Source organism: Phascolarctos cinereus, unplaced genomic scaffold (assembly GCF_003287225.1).
Source record: "Phascolarctos cinereus isolate Bilbo 61053 unplaced genomic scaffold, phaCin_HiC Scaffold_4;HRSCAF=312, whole genome shotgun sequence".
Taxonomy (NCBI): domain Eukaryota; kingdom Metazoa; phylum Chordata; class Mammalia; order Diprotodontia; family Phascolarctidae; genus Phascolarctos; species Phascolarctos cinereus.
Genome location: NW_027555847.1, coordinates 243,662,780 through 243,683,759, shown reverse-complemented (window position 1 = coordinate 243,683,759; position 20,980 = coordinate 243,662,780). Strand labels below are relative to the sequence as shown.

Genomic DNA, 20,980 nt, shown 5'->3' with positions numbered 1-20,980 from the left:
AATACATACCACACAACTGCATCACTTAGCTCTTGAGCAAATGCTTAATTCCTTCCTCATTTTCTTTTGATTGACAGGTCTCTCACTTACTTTGGAAACACTTCTTTATAAGTAGAAGGGAGAGTAAGAAAAAAAAATCCAGTGATAGGCCAGATGGAGAGAATCAATCATTTACTTTTAATCTACTATGTGCCAGATGCTGTCCTAAAAACTAGGAATATGAAGGCTCTGGAGTCAGAGGTCATAGGTTCAAATGCAACCTATGATATTTACTATCAAAATGACCTCGGGCAAGTCACTTAACTTCACTGTGTCTCAGTTTACTCCTCCATTGCTGTTTTTGTTGTTGTTGTCATTGTTGTTGTTGTTTGTCCTTCATTCTGGAAGAGTACTCTAACATTGAGAAGATGATGTCATGAGTTGCAAGTGAATTGAATTTAAATGAGGCAGGGCTGTGTAAAGACACAAGCCTCATTCTCTCTTCCATAGCTATCTGGGTCCAGTGGCAATGTATAGATCAAGATGCCTAGAGATAGCCCTGGATGCAGTGGGAGACCTTGACCTTTTTTAAGCTAAGGTCTTTCCCAGGTCTCAGTTTGTCTGAGGCAATGTACATTCAGTGATTAAGGCTAAGTAAAAAAATGAATCAAAACATGGCCTCTTTTACCTAGTCAGAAAAAAAAATCAGTTTGGAAGGGGAAGACTGAATGGATTGAACTACACTGCCTTCAAGACTCTTCCAGCTCTAGATCTACTATGAGCCTACTATTAAAGACAAAATAAACCAGTTCTGATTGTTAAGGTGCTTATTCAAGTTCTTTGAGGAGACAACTGGATATTCCACAGACATCTAAACTCTACATGTCCAAAGTTTCACTCCTCTTAATTAGCCTTAAGCCCTCCCCTCTTTCTAAACTCCCTATCACTATTGAGGGTACCACATTCCCCCTTTCATTCAGACACACAACCTAAAAATAATTCTCAACTCTTTACTCTCTCATCTCCTATGTCCCATTGTCAAGCCCTGTGTGAAGTAAGTGGAGATTACAAGTAATTAGTTTTAAAAAATCTCTCTCTTCTTTCTAGGATTAAACTATGTATTGTCTCTTAATGGAAGCCCCTTGGTAGGTCTCAATATGCTCCAAAGGGTCTGAACTAAATATCCTTCATTAAGCATCAAATAATTGCCATATCATATTATAAATACATATTTCTCTTGTGACAAGTATGTGCATGTTTGAAGCATTATAGGTTTGTTTCTCCTGCAATTTGGAGCTTTGGGAGGGAAAGTTTTTACAAGCCCTTAATGTATACATCTGGCACAAAGTTTGCCAGTACACCTTGTTGGTTGATTGTACTCCTTCTCAGATGAAAGATGAAGATCAAGAAGGTGAAAAACACCCTGAAGACCCAGTGGATCATTACCTTGCCCAGACACTTGAAGGGGCTAGTACTAGACAAGGGTGGCCTGGTCAAGCAAGCAGCTTGTGAGGGCTTATGGGGCAGAAAAATACCTACAAGGTATGTGGCATGATAGTAGAATTAATCAAAATTAAACAAAATGGATAGGAGAGCTGTTCTGATGGCAGGACTTTTTGGAACTGGCAAAAGAGCTCTAGTCCTGGGTGTTGCTCCAAGAGTTGGGTAGTAAGCCCTCCTTCTGTCCCATAGTGGGAAGTGAATTCTGCTCTGCAGAAATTAAGAAGATAGAAGTCCTGATGAAAAGCTTGAGAAGGGCAATTGTTCTAGGAAAGAAGGAGACCAAGGAAGTTAATGAAAGTGAAGTCACAAAACTAACTCCATATGAGACTGAAAACCTTATGGGAGTATATGGCAAGACCATCAGCCATATGATTATATGTCTTTAAACAGCAAAAGAAACCAAACAGTTGAAATTGGACCCCAACATCTTTCAAAGTTTGCAGAAAGAGTGAGTGGAAGGTGGAAAAGTGATTTACATAGAAACAAAAGTAGTGCAGTATAGGGGCAAGGCAGGTAAAATACCTATGCTAATAAATATGCTACCAAATATGACCTTGAAGCAGAAGAATATGTTCTCTTACCAAAAGTTATGAGAGAGAGAGAGAGAGAGAGAGAGAGAGAGAGAGAGAGAGAGAGAGAGAGAGAGAGAGAGAGGATTCAGGATGTAACCCTGTATGATTTGGATATTGCCAATGGTAAGCACCAGGATGGGCAGGATGACCTTTGCATAATGGGCCAATTGATGAAGCCAAAGAAGACTGAAATCACAGACAAGCTACAAGCAGAGATTAACAAGATGGTAAACAAGTACATTGACCAAAGCATAGCTGAGTTGGTTCCTGGCATGTTGTTCTTTGACAAGAAGTAAAACATATAATAATAATAATAATAATAAAAACTAACCCCCAGACAAATAGGATTAACATCAGTGAGGACACATTGAACCACTTGGGAAAAATTGGTACCAAGACAACATTAAGATACTCAATGCAGCTCCTGACCCCAGACAAACTATTGGCCAAGATCAATGGAAAAGACAGTATTGAGAAGGGACAGGTTGAAGAAATCAATTAACTTTTCTATGATTATAAGCCTTCAGCCAAAATCCTAGATCATGAACAGGAGAAATATTTGTGGTTAAATGGCAGTGGCATATTAATGTTTTAAATTTAAATAGAAGGGGTGGAAGCCAAGATGGCAGAGTAAAAGCAGTGATCTGCTTGAGCTCTCCCCCATACCCCTCCAAATACCTATTAAAAATGGATCTAAACAAATTCTAAAGCAGCAGAACCCACAAAAAGACAAAGTGAAACAAATTTCCAGCCCAAGACAACCTGGATGGCTGATCAGAAAGGTATATTGCTCAGGGCTGGGAAAGGAACTCAGTTCAGCAAGGTCATGCAGGCTGCAGCGAACCTGGAGCACACCTCAGAGGACTGAATCATGAGCAGCTATGGTTTCCAGAACTCTCATCCCACAAACGCCAAAGACAACTTAGAAGGTCAGTGGGAAAAGTCTATTTCTGCGGTGAGAGAGAGAGGTGGTCTCAGCTCCAGTCCCCAAGGTCAGCTCCAGGGCGGTGGCTGCCTCTTGAGCTTCTGGCCCACAGACTGAAGGAGAATAGGGTGGCTGATCAGAGGGGGATTACAGGGATCTCTCTGCTGGTGCAGGATTCTCTTGCTTTGACCATGCTTGGATCTGGGTCACAGCTCTAGGTGGCAGTCTTGGGGTGAGGAGGAGCACTGGCATGGTGGAGCCTGTAGTGGCTGTGAAGAGAAAATTCTCCTTACAGTTCCAAGGCAGAAAAGAGTGCTTGTGGTCACTCACAGACCACAGCCCAGGCCAGGAAAGGAGTAAATGCCTCACCCTTTATTATACCACCTTGGAAGAATTGAAAATTTACAGGTCCCTAGAAGTATCTCTGAAAACAGCTGCACAAAACCCCTGAAGCTTGGGACAGTACATTCTCCACACTGGAAACAGACCTCTACCTTAACAGAGAGTTTATAACTTGAGTAATTGGCTGGGATCATGAACAAGCAGCACAAAAAGAGTCAGACTATATTATCTTACTTTGGTGACAAAGAAGATCAGAACATACAACCAGAAAAAGACAATGAAACCAAAGCTCCTACATCCAAAGCCTCCAAGAAATATATGAATCAGTCCCAAGCCTTGGAAGAGTTCAAAAAGGATTTGGAGAAGCAAGTAAGAGAAGTAGAGGAAAAACCAAGAGCAATGCTAAAAGAGATCCCCTAAAAATACTGAAGAAAATAACACCTTAAAAAAAATAGCCTAACCCAAATGGCAAAAGAGGTCCAACAAGCCAATGAGGAGAATGTCCTAAAAAGCAAAATTGGCCAAATGGAAAAGGAAGTCCAAAAGATTACTGAAGAAAATACTTCCTTAAAAATTAGAATGGAGCAATTGGAAGCTAGTGACTGTACGAGAAATCAAGGCACTATAAAACTAATCCAAAAACATGAAAAAATAGAAGAGAACGTGAAATATCTCATTGGAAAAACAACTGACCTGGAAAATAGATCCAGGAGAGAGAATTTAAAAATTATTGGACTATCTGCAAGCCATGATCAAAAAAAGAGCCTAGACATCATCTTTGAAGAAATTATCAAAGAAAACTGCCCTGATATTTTAGAACCAGAGGGCAAAATAGAAATGGAAAGAATCCACTGATCACTTCCTGAAAGAGATACCCAAAGGAAAACTCCTAGGAATATTGTAGCCAAATTCCAGAACTCCCAGGTCAAGGAGAAAATATTGCAGGCAGCTAGAAAGAAACAATTCAAGTATTGTGGAAACACAATCAGGATAACACAAGATTTAGCAGCTTTTACATTAAGGGACCAGAGGACATAGAATAGAATATTCTGGAGGGCAAAGGAGATAGGATTACAACCAAGAATCACCTACCCAGCAAAACTGAGTATAATCCTTCAGGGGAAAACATGGTCATTCAGTGAAATAGGGGATTTTCAAGCATTCTTGAGGAAAAGATCAGAGCTGAATAGAAAATTTGACTTTCAAATACAAGACTCAAATGAAACACGGAAAAGGTAAATGGGAAAGAGGAATTATAAGAGACTTATCAAGGTTGAACTGTTTACATTCCTGCATGGAAAGATGATATTTGTAATTCATGAGTCCTTTGTAACTCATGGGTTCTTTGTCAGTATCAGGGTAGTGGAATGGAAAAATCATATGTATGGATAGATAGATAGATAGATAGATAGATAGATAGAGAGATAGATAGATAGAGGGCACAGGGTGAGTTGAAGATGAAGGGGTAATATCTGGAAAATAAAATTAAGGTGTGAGAGAGGATTATACTGGGAGAAGGAGAAAGGGAGAGGTAGAATGGGGTAAATTATCTCACAGAAAAAAAAACAGAAAAGGAAAGTCTCTTACAGTGGAAGGGGAAACGCGGGAAGGTGAGAGGGAAGGAGTGAATCTTATTCTCATAGGATTTGGCTTAAGGAGAGAATAACACACACAATGGGGCATGGAAATCTATCTTATGCTACAGGAAAATAAGGAGGGAAGGGGACAAAGGAGCAGGGTTTGATAGAGGAGAGAGCAGATTGGGGGAGGGGATAATCAGAAGCAACCATGTCTGAGGAGGGACAAGGTCAAAAGAGAGAATAGAATAAAAGGGAGGTAGAATAGGATGAAGGGAAATATACTTAGTTTTTCACAGCATGACTACTATGGAAGTGTTTTGCATGACTACACATCTATAACCTGTATCTAGATGCTTGCATTTTCAATGAGGGTGGATGGGAAGGGAGGAAGGGAGAAAATTTGTAACCCAAAGTTTTAAAAACACGTGTTAAAAAAATAAAATTAAAATTAAAAATTAATTAATTAATTAAAATAGAAAGATAGCAAGACTATTCCCTGGCCTGCTAAAATAGCAGAGATGTGAGGATGGATATTTCTGAGGCAGAGAAAGCTCTGGATTTAATGTCTGTGTTCTGAATTATGAGTAGTTGGTTATAGTATCAGTTTTTTTGTGAAACAATTAATTTAAAATTATCATGACTTCTCTCTTAGTTGCTATGTTTTAAACCTTACCTGAAACATCTTCCAATAAATCTGTTTAGTTTAAAAAATGTGTATATCTAGAAGAATATTTCAAGTAGTATATTCAATTACCCTAGGGATTTAAAACACATTTTTGTTGTCATTTAAAAGGGTTCACAGAACAAAAAAAAATGTTGAGGTGCACTGCTGTGGTAGATGATTTAGTTGGGAGAACTAATAATAGGCAGCACGTGGTCACCAGCTTTATGGTAATGATCCTCCTTGAATTTAGTTAGTTTGGTCTTTAATTGACAGATAGACTGTCCATACCTAGAAACATACTCCAAGCCTTTCCAGGTTGGTAGAATCTGCCAGGGTTTGTATTGCATTGATACAACCTAAATTTACTTCCATGTGATGATGAAGCATCAGAATAGAACTTTAGTAAAAGTATAAAATAATGAGGGGGTCAAAGCTAATTGACTCTTTACTATATTGCACTGGGGAATGGTGTTTTGGAGTGGATAAAGGCTGACTCTGAAGCTGGGGAGACCTAAATTCAAGTTCTGACTGTCATGATGGCTACGTGGTCCTGGGTATGTGACTTAACTTCTCAGTGTTCAAAATTACCATCTAAAATTATAAGTTAAAGAAAAAGTGCCAATCTACGTTGGTAGAAAGTGTTTTCATATCTACACTCAATCAGTCAATAAATATCTAAGTGCCTGCTGTATGACAGGCACTGTGTTAAGCACTGGGAATAAAAAGAAAGATACAAAAATAATTTCTGCTCTCAAGGAGCTCAGAGTGTAATGGTGAAGACAATGACTATGTTCAAGCAAGTTATAAACAGGATAAATTGGAAATAATAGAGAGAAGGTACTAGAATTAAGAAGGATCAAGAAAGGCTTTATGTAGAATGTAGATTTTAGCTGAGACTTGAAGGAAGCCAGGGAAGCCAGGAAGCAGATATGAGAAAGAAGAGAATTAAAGGCATAGGAGTAGTGGCAAGGGAGACATAAACAGAGAAAATTCCTGCAGTCTGGACATGAAGCATCTTGTTCAAAGAACAGCAAAAAGACTAGTGTCATTAAATGGCAGGGTACATGCAGGGTATGTTTGTGCATAAGGTGTTAGAAGATTAGAAATGTAAGGGGTGAGGGGAGATTATGAAGAATTTGAATGAAAACAGGATTTTATTTTTAATCCTAGTAGTGACAGGGAGCTGCTGGACTTTATACAGAAGGGTAGTGACATAGTCAGGTGATTCACATAGTCACAGACTTCAGGAAGATTACTTTGACAACTGAGTGAAGGAAAGATAGACTGAAGTGGGGGAGTAGGGGAGAAACTTGTGTCAGAGAAACCAACCAGAAGGCTATTGCAGTCCAGGCGTGAGGTGATAAAGACCTTCATTGGCATAGTGGCAGTGTCAGAAGAGAGAAGCAGGCATATGCAAGAGTTGTTATGAAAGTAAAATAGAAGGGCATTGGCCACAAATTGGCCACGGGGCAACAAGAAAGAATATCTGGAAGTTCCCAAGATCAGTGAAATCACAGGTATTATACCTATTCCTACGCCCTTTATCACTGCATAAATTTACTAAGTAGAAACATGAAAGTGATGTGACAGCTTCCTAAATTACATACATATAAAACCACGACAAGCTTACATGTGGATAGAATCTTGTCCCCTTTGATACACGCAAAGGAAATTATTATTTTTAATTTCCACATAAAAAGATTCCTACTCTACAAAAACCATCACTTCTAACCACACATTTTACTTTCTAAATTTTGCGCTGTCCTGAGTATTTAATTTAGTGAGATTCATATTCCTACTAAGTATTCCATTTCTGTTGAGAGAGGTTGTGGTGGGCATTGTCTTCTGAACACATATTTCATTCGTCATCACACTGCTTTGGGTCTACAGAATACTATTTTTTAAAAACAGGTGTTTTTCAGAAACTTGGTGATCATTTTGCAAAACAAAAATTATTTCAATAACATTACAAATGAGCAAAAGAGTTTCCTTGAATCAGTCATTTTTCTCTAATTTATCTGTCATTGAATTGAGACTCATTTTAGGGCAATATCAAGATAAAGCGTACATGATGTTTAATGCTTGACAGAAATCTGTCCCTCATTATCTTTGCAACATCACACACCAGCACTTCTGAAGAAATAACTTTTCAATGAAGGGCATAAAACACTTTCATCTTGATTTCTATTTTCCTTTTCTAAAATTAACTTCCTTCCCTACAGTCGCAAGCTAACACACCTTGATTGACCAGAGAAAAACATACTCCCATGTGAGCAAGCAGTCAGTGAAAAATCAGATTATGCATGGCACTGATCATAAACCAGGTGATTGGTTTGGTTTTTCAAGAAAGACCAATTTATGGAGCATACCCAGTAGGATTTAGGGAAATGAACAAAATGATAGCAATTACAGCTGCATAAATATGCTTTGTGTGCTGACCAATAGATATAACAGCTCAAAATGAATGGTGGAAAATGACCTTTATGGGCTACTCTGTTTTTGTAACATTTCAATGGGATCGGAGTTTGTTTTCACACAGGGCATCTGCCATCTCTGCAGTCAATTTGAAACACATGGTGCTTCACTGAACATCTTTAAAGAATAAAATACATATGAATGGAGAATCCAATTGAATTAGGGTAGCCTAATTCCTTTACTAACTTTTTATTTTTAAAATGGAAATGGACAAGATATTCTAATATTTGAACTGAGTTAAAATTTAATGGAAAACCTCTGGCCTGGATGAATAGTCATGTGAACAGAGGTCCTGAATGAAATCATGAGCTTTTAGATTATGGTAGGCTGGAAGAGCAAGCTTTATGATTTTGCTGAGCTGACAGATCAATTTAATTTTTGCAAAATCAATCAAACGTACTGTTTCAATGAACTGCCAAGTGAGTTTAATCAGAACCTAGGATCTCATGATATAAAGCTGGAAGGGACCTTAGAGAGCATCTAGTCTAATCCTTTCATTTTAGAGATCCAGAGGCATTAAGTGACTCTTTCAAGGTCACATAGTATCATAGATTTAAAGCTGGAAAGTACCTTCAAGGTCATCTAGTTCAGATACCTCTCCCTTTTTAATTTTTATTTTTTTGTTGTTGATGAGGAAACTGAGGTTCAGAGGAGGTAGGTGATTTGCCCAAAGGCAGAATCAGAGTTCAAGCCCTACACATCTGATTTCTCATCCAACTCTTCTTAAGTGTGTTGAAGCAGTCTAAATATTCATAAGGCTACCTCTAATGTGGAGGTAAAGGTCAATTAGAGTTGGAGAAGATGATAGAGGGAAAGAAAAGGAAACAAGAGAAAAGTAAAGTACTCCCAGGAATTTGGAGAAGGAAATCAACCAAGTTTTTTCTAGTTTGATTTCAGCATCTGTCAATACAGGTTAGTAATATTTATTGAATTTCTTCTTCAAAAATGAAGGGGTAGAGACTGGTGAAGTATTAAATATAATGATACTAGGGGAAAGGAGTTCTTAGAGTTTGAAAGCACAAGCTAGTCCTCAGTGACCATTTAGTCATGTGCAATGTCTCTTTCATCCCTAATTCTATCATCTTATTGTAACAGAGCACTGGAGACAACGTCCACTGACATATAGAAATGTCCAGAATCCCCCTACTCAAACTCTTGGAAAGTCTAAGGGATGTTGACTAATAGCCTAGCCCTTCATATTCCTAAAGAAGACAGGGGAGGAGGAGCATAAAGAGAAGAGTGAGACCCAAGACTGTGAGGTTAGATCGAGCCTGCACCTTTTGGAGATCATGTTGCTGGGGGGTGAAAAAATAGCAGCACCAAGGCAACCACTGCAGCAAGCAAATTGTCAAGGTGGAGAAACTGATTCATTAAGAAAGGAGTTGACCAGCCACTGTAAGAAATGCCCAGAACAGACACATGATAGCTAAAACAGTTCAACTTACTGAAAACAGAACTAGTGATTCTTCATTTTCCCATCCTTTGCTTCATTTTCATTCTTGCTGTCTTAGAACAGAGAAGAAACTGTATTCCCAAATGTTGTGTTTTCACATGTGTTTTCTGTTCACTATTGTTTTAAAAAGAAAAGTTTCATTAAGATAAAACAGTTAATTTTTTCATAGTTATTTCATATTTCATAACGTAGTTTGAGAGAAAAGACAGAGAGACCAATACAGAGACAAGAGTTAAGGAGAAGGAGAGAAACAGAGACAGAAAGAGTTTTATTTAAGGTGGAACTTATACTGGCATGGGAGCTGGGAGCTGAATAAAAATATTGTTTATTCATATTTTTATAGCTTCTCAGAGAAGAAAATGGGAAATGTAGGTCTGCTGTTCTAAGCAAATGAGACAAATAGTTATTGGTATGGGAAGTTTGTGGGTGAGTTGGGAGTTAGTATTGCCAACATGGCCCCTTGGGCACTTCCTTTTCCCATACTCTTCTCACAAGAGAAAACCCATTTGTCTGATGATTAGAGCAAAAGGAATTGACTAGAGAATTATGTCAGAAAGGAAGATTTGGGAAACAATGGTACCATGCACAGAAGGGTGGGATCCAGAAAGAGGTAGTAACTATCTCTCTCCTTACCAATCTGATAGCACCTATCTCATGCCAACTGCTAGAATATTTCATAAGTATTGATTGAGCACTCAAAGTACGCCAAGCTTTAGATAGCAACTGTACTTGTATAGGTTATCTTCAGGGTTCATGTGACCATATGATCTCTGTTGTATCAATTGTTACTGTCTGAAATTGCTTCTTCTCATCATTTCTTACAGCAAAATAATACTGCATTATGTTGATATGCCACAATTTGTTCAGCCTAAAAGGCACTCTAAATTTCCCATTTAGATTTTCTTTCTTTTCTTTCCCCCTTTCAATTTTCCCTTCAGTATTATGAGTTGTGTTTTGCTTCTGAATATCCCTTCCTTTTTATTACTCTTACCATGACCTTCACTACCTAGCTCCCTCTCTCCATTTAGCTCCCCAACCTATTTGAAATATTTCTACAGCCAACATATGCCTGTTTTTTTAACTGTCAGGTTTATATGATGCCTACTCCCTCCATCACTTCTTTCATGTTTGTATATTCTCATATGCCCCAATTATGTGAAATAGCAACTTCCACATCCTTCTTCCTCCTTTCTGCACTACTATATTTCTCTGCTTACCTTGTGGTATCTTCTCTGAAATCCTTCAGAACAGAACCAGTCCACCCCCCACCTCATTTTTTTCCTATAACTCTCAATACCCCCTTAAAACATTAAATTTCTAAAGGCACATGTATTTCTTTCCCCCTATTAGAATGTTATCACCATAACATCATAAAACTCCTTCAGACTGCTCATATAGATTTACTTTTCTATGTTCTCTGAACTTGTGCTTATATTTCAAAGTTTCTGTTCAACTCTAGATTTTTCATCAAAAATGTTTGGAAGTCCTCTATTACATTAAAGATCCATTTGTTTTCCCTCTTAAATAAAAATGCTTTTTTAAAAAAAGGGAACTTTTTAAAAAAAAGATTGTACTTAGATTTGTCAGGTAAGTTATTTTACTTATGATCTTCTCTCTCTTGGCCTTTGGAATACTGTATCCCAAAATCTCCTTTTGTTTTCAGTAGAAATTACCAGGTCTCTTATGATCCTAACTGTAATTCCTTGATTCTTGAATTGCTTTTTCCTGAATATTTGGAGCATTTTTTTCCCTTTGATATGGGAACTATGGATTTTGGATATGACATTCCTGGGACTTTTTCTTAAGGGTTTCCTTTCAGGAGGTGATTGGTCAGTTCTTTCTATATTTGCCTTCTGATTTTACTGAGAAATTTTTATTTCTTGAAATAAAGTTTTATCTTGGTTTTCATGGAGTCCAATGATTACTAAACTATTTTTTCTTGACCTGTTTTCCAGTTCAGCTGATTTTTATATCAAATGTGACATTTTCTATCTTTTTTATCCTGATAATTATCCTAATAATTCTTCTGACTCATAGAGTCGTTGATTTCAGTTGCTCTATTCTGGTTTTAAGGGAGTCCATGTTTGAGATAAGGTTTATTCTTTGTTTTCTAAGCTACTTATTTTCCTTCCAATTCTTTCTGCGGAAGCCTTTATTGCATTTTTATCCCCTGCTTTGTTTCTTCTAGGTATTTATGTAGTCCTTGTAGAAAATCCATTTTTCCCTCAGAGTCTCTACTTATAGTTGCTATAGAGATGGATTTGCAATGATTTTATCCTGGTTAGTGTTTTCTTTGATTTACTCATCTCTCCAGTTCTAGTTTCTAAATTAGTATTTTGCTTCAGGGCAAAGTTCTGCCACCTATTGCACCTTTGGGTGAACTGGTTGGCCTTGCTTGGTCTGAGCCTGGTCCCTTGGGTTATTCCACCTTGTATAGAGTTAAGAGTTCCTGGATCTTTGATTTTCAAAGTGAAAGATCTTCAGGGCTCCCTCTGGTGGCTCAGGACAAACCATAAAGTACTTCAGATACCTTGGACCAAGGGTGTTACTATCTGAACACTGCAATGTCATGCAGGTTGGCACAGCATTGGTTTCTGCCCCTTGCCCTTCTCTAGGGCTTCCAAGATCCATAACATGGAGCTTTCTGAGCACCCTGTGATTTTCTCAGAGAATCTCTCTGCATTTCTTACCTCTGGACACAGAGCTTTGCTTGTTCTGTCTGTGTTGTGTCTCTGGTCATACTGGCACTCATTTTGCTAGAGAGGTTCCCTTTTCTATTACCAATGGGTATAGGGCTGACTTTTTATTTAGTAGTTATAGAGAAGTCACTTAATAGAGTCTCTAACTGGATTTCTTGATCATTATTTGAACTTGGAAAAAATTCATGGTTTTGCTGAAATAGGTGTGTGGGATTTAAGCAGTCTGCCTTCTGTTCAGGAAGCCATTTTGGCAGGAAGTCCAATAAAATTTCATCTCCAAAAATGCCATTGTTCATTATGGAAAGGCTAAAATTCATCCTCAAAAACAAAAAGATTGTAAGGCTGAAAAGTCAATATGACTCATAAGTTCTAGGATTTAGAGATGAAGGAAACAGATATATTCTAATCCTCATTTTATAGATGAGAAAATTGAATCCCAGAGATGTGAAATGATTTGGCCAAAGTCATTGCGGGATGTAAACTTAATTTCTCTTACTCTAAATATGGTGTTCTTTCTACTACCCTAAAAGGTTAGTGTAAATTATTTTATTTTGGTCTGACATGGGATTTTGCTGCTATAGGGAACTACCAGTGAATAAAGTATCTCCACTTGTGTTGATGGACAATTGCCCTGAATCTCAAAGTCTTAGAATCTCGTGAGGCACTGATGGGTCAGTGGCTCATGTAGAGATCACAGACAAATAATGAAACAGTTGCAGTGCTTGAATCTAAGTCTTCCTGACCTTCCCTGACTGACCCCCTAAGCCACTATATTATGCTAAATACAAATTATAGTAGATTTCTAAAATTATCCCTTCTATACTTTTCTAAGGAATTCATTTATTAAAAACAAGCAAAAAACCCACTTCTTTGGGCATCTCTTATGATTCCATCTTTAGGACCCCCATATTTTACTACATTACATTATTTCCAAGCCTTCATTTTCTATTGGCTCTTTGACCTAGACAGAATTAAGCATGTAGCAAGATAAAAGAAACATATAAAACAGAATGCAAAGTGAATAAGAAGCATTATAATTGAGTAGCAAATCTTTTCATCACTATTTGCCAAGCTAGCAACTCTCAGGCCTCTTGGGGCAAGAAGTTGTTAACCTACTCTCTGAATCTCCACTCTGCAACTCAACCTTGTATCTTTAACACCACAGAAGAGAGACACAGATAATTTTTCTACTTCCCTGTAATCCTTCTATCTCAGCAGGCTGATCATACCCCAGTTACTCCATGAGAGGTGGTAGGAAACCTCCCTATAGCTCCTGGAAGTACTAAGTTTCTTGCAAACAATGCAAATGATCCGAGATACTCCTACCCATTGCCAACTTCCAGCCACCTGCATTTCTCTGCATAACCATGCTCAGCCTCAAGCCTCCAGGCACTTTGCTTCCCCATATATGCCACTGCCAAATTTGGCTCTCTCCCAACTACCCTCCAGCTATAACCAAATAAAATAAACAAATAAAATCTTTAACCTCCTTCACTGGTCTCCATTTGTGAAAGTCATAGCTAAGAGAGTATCTCCATTTATAGAAAATATAGTTTACAAAGAAAGACATGAGGTCATTCATGCTAACAGACTCTCCCTTTTCTTTTTAAGATCTCCATGCACTATAAAGTCTACCCCCAGTCTCCTGTCTCCTGAAATAGCTCTCCAGAGGCTTCTTACAAACTACAGAGTAAATATCCCAGAAATCTAAATGAAACTATTATACTTTCCTCCAACCTAATAAAATCAAAAGATTTGCTTTTCAATGAAAATAGTCTCTCTCTTCATTTTATATCATTACTATTGCTGGGAGTCGCTACTGCTGTTAATTTTTCATAAAGTCATGTCTTGTCTCATCCAACCAGATTGTAATCTCTTGGAATGGTATGGATCATGTCTTATATTTTTGTATACCACTTTGAGCCACAGTTTCTTTCTTTCTTTCTTTTTCATGATTCAGAGCTTTTATTAATTTATTTTGATTTATCGATTTATTTTGATTTGTCAACAATCACTTCCATATGCTTTTGAGTTTAAAATTTTTCTCCCCCTTCCTCCCCACCACCCTCCCCAAGACGGTGCACAATGTGTTGTAGGCTATACATTTACATTCCTATTAAACATATTTTCACATTAGCGAAGTGGTAAGTAAAAATTAAAACCAATAGGAGGAACCATCAGAAAGAGGAAACAAAACTCAACTGAAGAGAAGAAAAAAGATAGCGATTCAAATTTCACAGTTATGATTACTATCTGTGTCTTTTTCTCCATCCTTTTTTCCCCCTGTTTACGCTTTTCTTTCTCCTCTCTCCCTTCTCCCCCTCACCAGTACTTTGCTTTTGACCACCGCCTCCTTCAGTCTCTCCTTTCTATTTTCCCCCTCCCCCTCTTCCCCTTGGCCCCCACTGCTTCTTCCCTCCCTTCCATCCCCCTCCCTTTTCTTTCCCCTTTTCCCTCCTACTGCCCATAAGGCAAGTTAGATTTCCATACCTAACTGATTATGTTATTCCCTTCTTGAGCCAAATCTGATGAGAGCAAGGTTCAAACAATGCTCACCCCCTCCCTTCTTTCCCTCTGCTGTAATAGGATTTTCTGTCTTTTCCTGTAATGTAATTTACCCTTGTCTGCCTCCTTCTTTCTCAGTATATTTTCTAAGATCAGACTAATGCACTTACTTGGATCTATTTAACCCACTTGATTAGATTTTTTTTTATCATTACATCAAAGGCAACTAATATCCACCCCCTTCATGTATACTCCTTTAACATGGTGTAATAACAATACAGTTCTCAAGAGTTGCAAGTGTCATCTTCCCTTGTAGGGATGTAAACAGTCCACCCTTATTAACAACATTTTGTATCTTTCTGTCCATTTACCTTTTTATGTCTTTCTTGAATTTTGTACTTGAAGATCAAATTTTTTGTTGAGCTCTGGTCTTTTTATGAGAAAGGTTTGGAAGTCTCCTATTTTGTTGAATATACATCTCCTTCCTTGAAAAATCATGCTCATTTTTACAGTGTAGTTGATCTTTGGCTGCCATCCAAGCTCCTTTGCCTTATGGAATATTATGTTCCATGCCCTGCAGCCTTTTAATGTAGAAGCTGCAAGGTCCTGTGTAATCCTGACTGTGCTTCCATGATACTTAAATTGTTTCTTTCTGGCTGCTTGCAGCACCTTCTCTTTCATCTGGTAATTTTGGAATTTTGCTATTATATTCCTTGCCGTTGTCAATTTGGGATCTCTTTCAGGTGGTGAGCAGTGTATTCTTTCTATGGTTATTTTACCTTCTGGTTCTAGAACTTCGGCAGTTTTCCTTTATGTTTTGGTGAAAGATACTGTCCAGGCTCTTTTTTTCATCATGGCTTTCAGGTTGTCCAATGATTTTTAAATTGCCTCTCCTGGATCGATTTTCCAGGTCGGTTGTTTTACCAATGAGGTATTTTACATTTTCATCTAATTTTTATTTTTTTGTTCTGTTTGACTGATTCTTGTTGTCTCATAGAGTCATTAGTTTCCATTTGTCCAATTCTAGTTTCTAACAAATTGTTTTTTTCTGTTAGTTTTTGTCCTTCCTTCTTCAATCGGCCAACTGTGTTTTTGAGGGACTTGTTTTCTTCAGTGTACTTTTTTTCCAATTGGTCAAATGTATTTTTTAAGGACTCTTCTACCTCTCTCATTAGACTTTAAAATCCTTCTTGAGCTCTTCTAAGAAGGCTTTTTGAGCTTCAGACCAGTTCATATTCCTTTTGATGTTGCAGATGTGGGTTTGTTGACAATGTTGTCCTCTTCAGAATTTCTGTCTTGATCTTCACTCTTCTCATAATATGAATCTATGGTATGTTTCTTTTTATTCATGGTGTTTCTTTATTCCTGGCCTTTAAAGAGATTAAGCTCTCCTGCAGGGGAGCAGAGGACACTGACCCAAGCTTCTTGTGTTGGGAACCTAGGTCTTGGTTACTGGCTTTGTGTGATGGGACCTCTTATATTGGCAATTGGAAGCTGTAGAGTTCTGGCAGCTTACCTCATGTTGGGCTGGAATCAGCAAGGCTGGAACTTTCAGGTAATTCTAGGTTGTCTGCTTTTCCTTTCCTTTAGCTTTCTTCAGCTCCTTTTAGATGTGTGCTGCAGGGTGTTTATCTGCCTGGGGCCCCTTACAATGCTGTCTCCCTCCTTTCTGCTAATGCACTGGGAGATTCCTTTGTGGTAGAGTGCCAAGGCACCTGGTGGTTTTCTGAGCTCATTTCCTCCAGTTCTCCCTGCCCTCACTGAGGCACTTGGGAGTCCAGGTGTTGTTTTTTGCCTTCTCTACCACCTGGGCTTCAGGATCTCTTCCTGGTTGACAGTTGGAGGTTCTGACAGCTTACCTGGTATTGGGCTGGAATCAGCAAGGCTTGGACTTTAGGAAGACTTTAGGTTGCTTTCCTCAGCTCTTTTCAGATGAATGCTGCAGGGTACTTATCTGCCTGGGGCCTTTTGCAATGCTCTTCCGTTATTTTTGCTGAGGCACTGGGACACCCATTTGCTGGGCTGCTGCACTACTGCTCCCCATCTTTCTTCTAGTTCAGGTGTTGCACGGTTTTTTTCTGGGGTGACATTTTCTGGGCTTTCAGAGGTTGAGAGCGACTACCTTTTTATTCCTGTCTTGGCTCCTGGAAGTTGAAGTCCCACAGTTTCTTCATATGTGAAATGAAATGGACTTGACGGTTTTTGAAGAGCTTTCCAGCTATAGATCTATGATCTGAAATTTTAGTAAGATCTGGGTTCAAATTTCACAGAATTATGACATATACCAACTGTAATCCTAGAAAAATATTTATTGTCTCAATGCTCTGAGAAACAGTTTAGAGCTGTTGAAAAAAAAGTGTTTTGGTAATAATAAAAATAGCTAGCATTTATGTAGTACTTTAAGGTTTGCAAAGAGCTTTACAAATATTGTCTCATTTTATCATCACAGCAACCTGGGAGTATGTTCTATTAATATCCTAATTTTAAAAAGTGAAATAACTAAGGCAGAAAGCCAGTAAGTTATTTGCCCAAGGTCACACAACTAGGAAGCCTCTAAGGTTGGATTTGAACTCAGGACTTCCTGGCTCCAGGTCCATCACTCTATCCATTGCATCATCTGACTGTCTCACCTAGAATTCCCTTTACCAATAAAATCACAGATGTGTGTGTGAGTGTGTGTGTGTGTGTGTGTGTGTGTGTGTGTGTGTGTGTGTGTTGGAGAGAGATGATGATCACATCATCTCTCCAACCATCCTTTATTTTTAAAATCAAATACAACTTCTCCATAATATCTTCCCTGATCACTATAATTTAAACCAACCTGTCCTTTCTCTAAATCCTTAGAGTGGAAAGAACACTGGACTGGGGTACAGGAGACGTAGGTTAAATCCTAAATCTGGCATTTACTGGCTATGTGACTAGGAACAAATCATTTAAATTCTCTCTCTGAGTCTTGATTCCCTCATCTTTAAAATGAGGATAATATGAATAATTTTATGTAGTTCTTTAGATTTGAAAACTACTTTATGTATATTATCTCATTTGATCTTTTTGAACCACATTTTGCAGTTAAAACTGAAACAGACAGAGGTGGCTATAGCCTCAACATGGTTATATAGCAATTTTTATGAAGAAAATCTGGAGATTGTGATGAACTAGAAAGCTCTATGTGATTGAGCAACGTGATGTGAAGCACACACACACAAAAATACAATGTTGGCATGCATTGAGAGGTATACCTTTCAGAAATTAATCAGTGACTTTCAATGACTCTGGGTTCCACCTTGGTCAGAATACTTCTGGATCATGTGTTCAGTTATGGGCACTATAGTTTTAGGAAAACATCAATAAGTTGGAGAGTGTCCGGAAGATAACACCAGGATGGTTGAGGGGCTGTAAAGTCTGAACAATTTAAGACTCAGGAGCAAAATGATCATTTTTTCAAAGGGTTGAAATACTATCATGTGGAAGAATGATTAAACTTGTTATTTTTAGCCCTAAAAGGCAAAACTTGGAGCATTAAGTAGAAGTTACAAAGAGGCACATTTTTGCTTCTTTTCAGGAAAAAAAAACTTCTCAACAAACTTATTCAAAAGTAGAATGGACCATCTTGGAAGAGGATGGCTTCCCTGTTATTGAAGGGAGATCTTCAAGTAGAAGTTGGATGGCCATTGTCATTATGTGTTATACTGGGAATTCCTTTCATGTATGGATTGCAGTAGGTGACCACTGAGGTCCTTTCCAAATATAAAATTTGGTGATTCTATAAAATCATAGATAGATTAGAACTGACTGGTGTTCATACATTCACTGTTCAGAAAAGACTTCAAGACTAGAAGAAAAAGCCATACTAGGAACATCTCCCCTAAATAGTTTACAACTTTAAGACTATTTATTCCCCATGCAATAGTCTTACCTGATATCCTAGAAGAATATTCTTATTTGAAGAAAAAAGGAGAAACACCCTATCCATGACCAAAAAAAAACCCCTTGGTCAAAAAGCTAACAAATCCTAGGCTTATTAGTAGATTATATAATACCTGATATATAGTAGCCCCTCCTGGATCACTATTTTGACATGGCAGAGGGGTTTGCATATCTCAGTGAAAATATGAGCTATATCAGGCATGGTTATCCAAAATGCACAGGTCATACTAGAGAGTTCTGACAAAAAGTGATCCATTGGAGAAGGAACTGGCAAACCACTCCAGCATCTTTGGCAAGAAAACTCTATGGACAGTATTAGAAAGACAAAAGATATCAACCTGGAAGATGAGCCCCTCAGATCAGAAAGTAGCCAATATGCTACAGGGGAAGAGTGAAGGACAGCTGCTGTAGCTCCAGTACTAATGAAGCAACTGGGTCAATGCTGAAAGGAAGCTCATCTTCATATGCATCTGGTGACAAATGGAAAATCTGATGCTTGATCCTTCAAAATCGATATGACACAGGAACCTGGGATGTTAGATCTATGAATCAAGGTAAGCTGGATGTGACCAACTAGGATTTGGAAAGATTAAGCATCAACATCTTGGGTGTCAGCAAACTTAAATATGTGGAAATGGGTGGATTTAATTCAGATGATCACCATGTATACTACTATGGGCAAGAATCCTGTAGAAGAAATAGAGTAGCCCTTATAATCAATAAAAAGGTAAGAAAAGCAATAATGGGGTATAATCTCAATAATGACAGAATGATCTGTCTGAATCCAAAATAAAGTATTCACTATCACAGTAGTATAAGGCTATGATGCCAAAAAGGCCAAAGTTCATCAGTTCTATGAAGACCTGAAGACCTACAACATCTTTTAGAAATAACACTAAGAAAGATGTCTTATTCATTATAGACAATTGGGATGCTATGAAATTAGAAGATAATTGAAATGATAGGCAAGGTTGGCCTTGGAGTACAAATGAAGTAGGGCAAAAGCTAATAGAGTTCTGGCAAGATAACCCACTGGTCACAGCAAACTTTTTTTTAAACAACGCAAAAGTTGCTTCTATACATGTACATGCCAGAAGGTCAACATCAAAATCAGACTGATTATATACTTTTCAGCCAAAGTGGAGAAGCTCTATACAATCAACAAGATGAAACTGACGTGGCTCATATCATGAGCTTCCTATTGCAAAATTCAGACTCAAATTGAAGAAAGTAGGGAAAACCATCAGGCCATATAAACATGACCTAAATAACATACCCTGTGAACATGAAGTGGAAGTAATGAATAGTCCTAAGGGATTAGGTCTGGCATATAGAGTGTCTGAAGAACTATGGACAGAAATTTGCAATATTGTGTGAGAAGCAGCAACAAAATCATTAAAAAAAAAAAAGAAAGCAAAACGGCTATCTGAAGAGACTTTACAAAATAGCAGAGGAAAGAAGTAAAGCAAACAGGAAATAAAAGGGAAAGATATACCCAACTGAATGCACAATTCCAGAGAATATTGGCAATGCAAAGAAATAGAAGAAAACTATAGAATGGGAAAGACACGAGATCTTTTCAATACAATTAGATATATCAAGTGAACATTTCATGCAAAAATGAGCATGTGAAAGACAAAAACAGTAAGGATTTAACAGAAGCAGCAGAGATAAAGAAGGGGTGGCAAGAATATACAGAAAACCTGCACTAGAGATATCTTAATATTATCAGTAACCATGATAATGTGGTTACTGATCCAGATCCAGACATCTTGGAAAATGAAGTTAAGTGGCCCTTAGGAAGCATTGCTAACAATAAGGCTAGTGGAGGTGACAGAATCCCAGCTGAGCTATTTAAAATCCTAAAATATGAGGCTATTAAAGTGCTGCACTCAATATACCATAAAATTTGGGAAAAAAACTCAATAGTGTGTGATGAATGAAAAGTCTGAGAGATATAGTTTCTAGGTAATTAATAATAAACTTAATATTATGACTAGCAAATAATCAATAAATTGAAGTCAATGATTTCTCTCATAACCAAAGATGAACCTTGGAGGCTCTTGAGTGCTTAAATATCCTTGGAGAAGAGATGTTCCCAACAGGCAGAAATCAGCTCTGACTGGTTAATAATCAATGAGAGAATGAATATTATAATTAGAGGAGGACTTATTCTAGTAAGGGACTGAGGGATATGACTGATCATGTTACTCTTGGACAAAGAGACTCATCTCTAACCAAACATCCCTGCCTTGTACAATCAAGACAACAAGATCTATTCTCCACCCAGTCCTGCCTGAGTAGAACACCATGAGCTAGAATTCACCTAGATTAGATTCTCTGTACCCTTCAGTCA

The 20,980-nt window shown here is 37.9% G+C and overlaps 1 pseudogene; it reads left to right on the top strand.

The window, feature by feature from the left end:
• Window positions 1-1,375: 1,375 nt before the first annotated feature.
• LOC110203180 (ruvB-like 1 pseudogene) lies at window positions 1,376-2,350 on the top strand (annotated as a pseudogene).
• The last annotated feature ends 18,630 nt before the right edge of the window (window positions 2,351-20,980 follow it).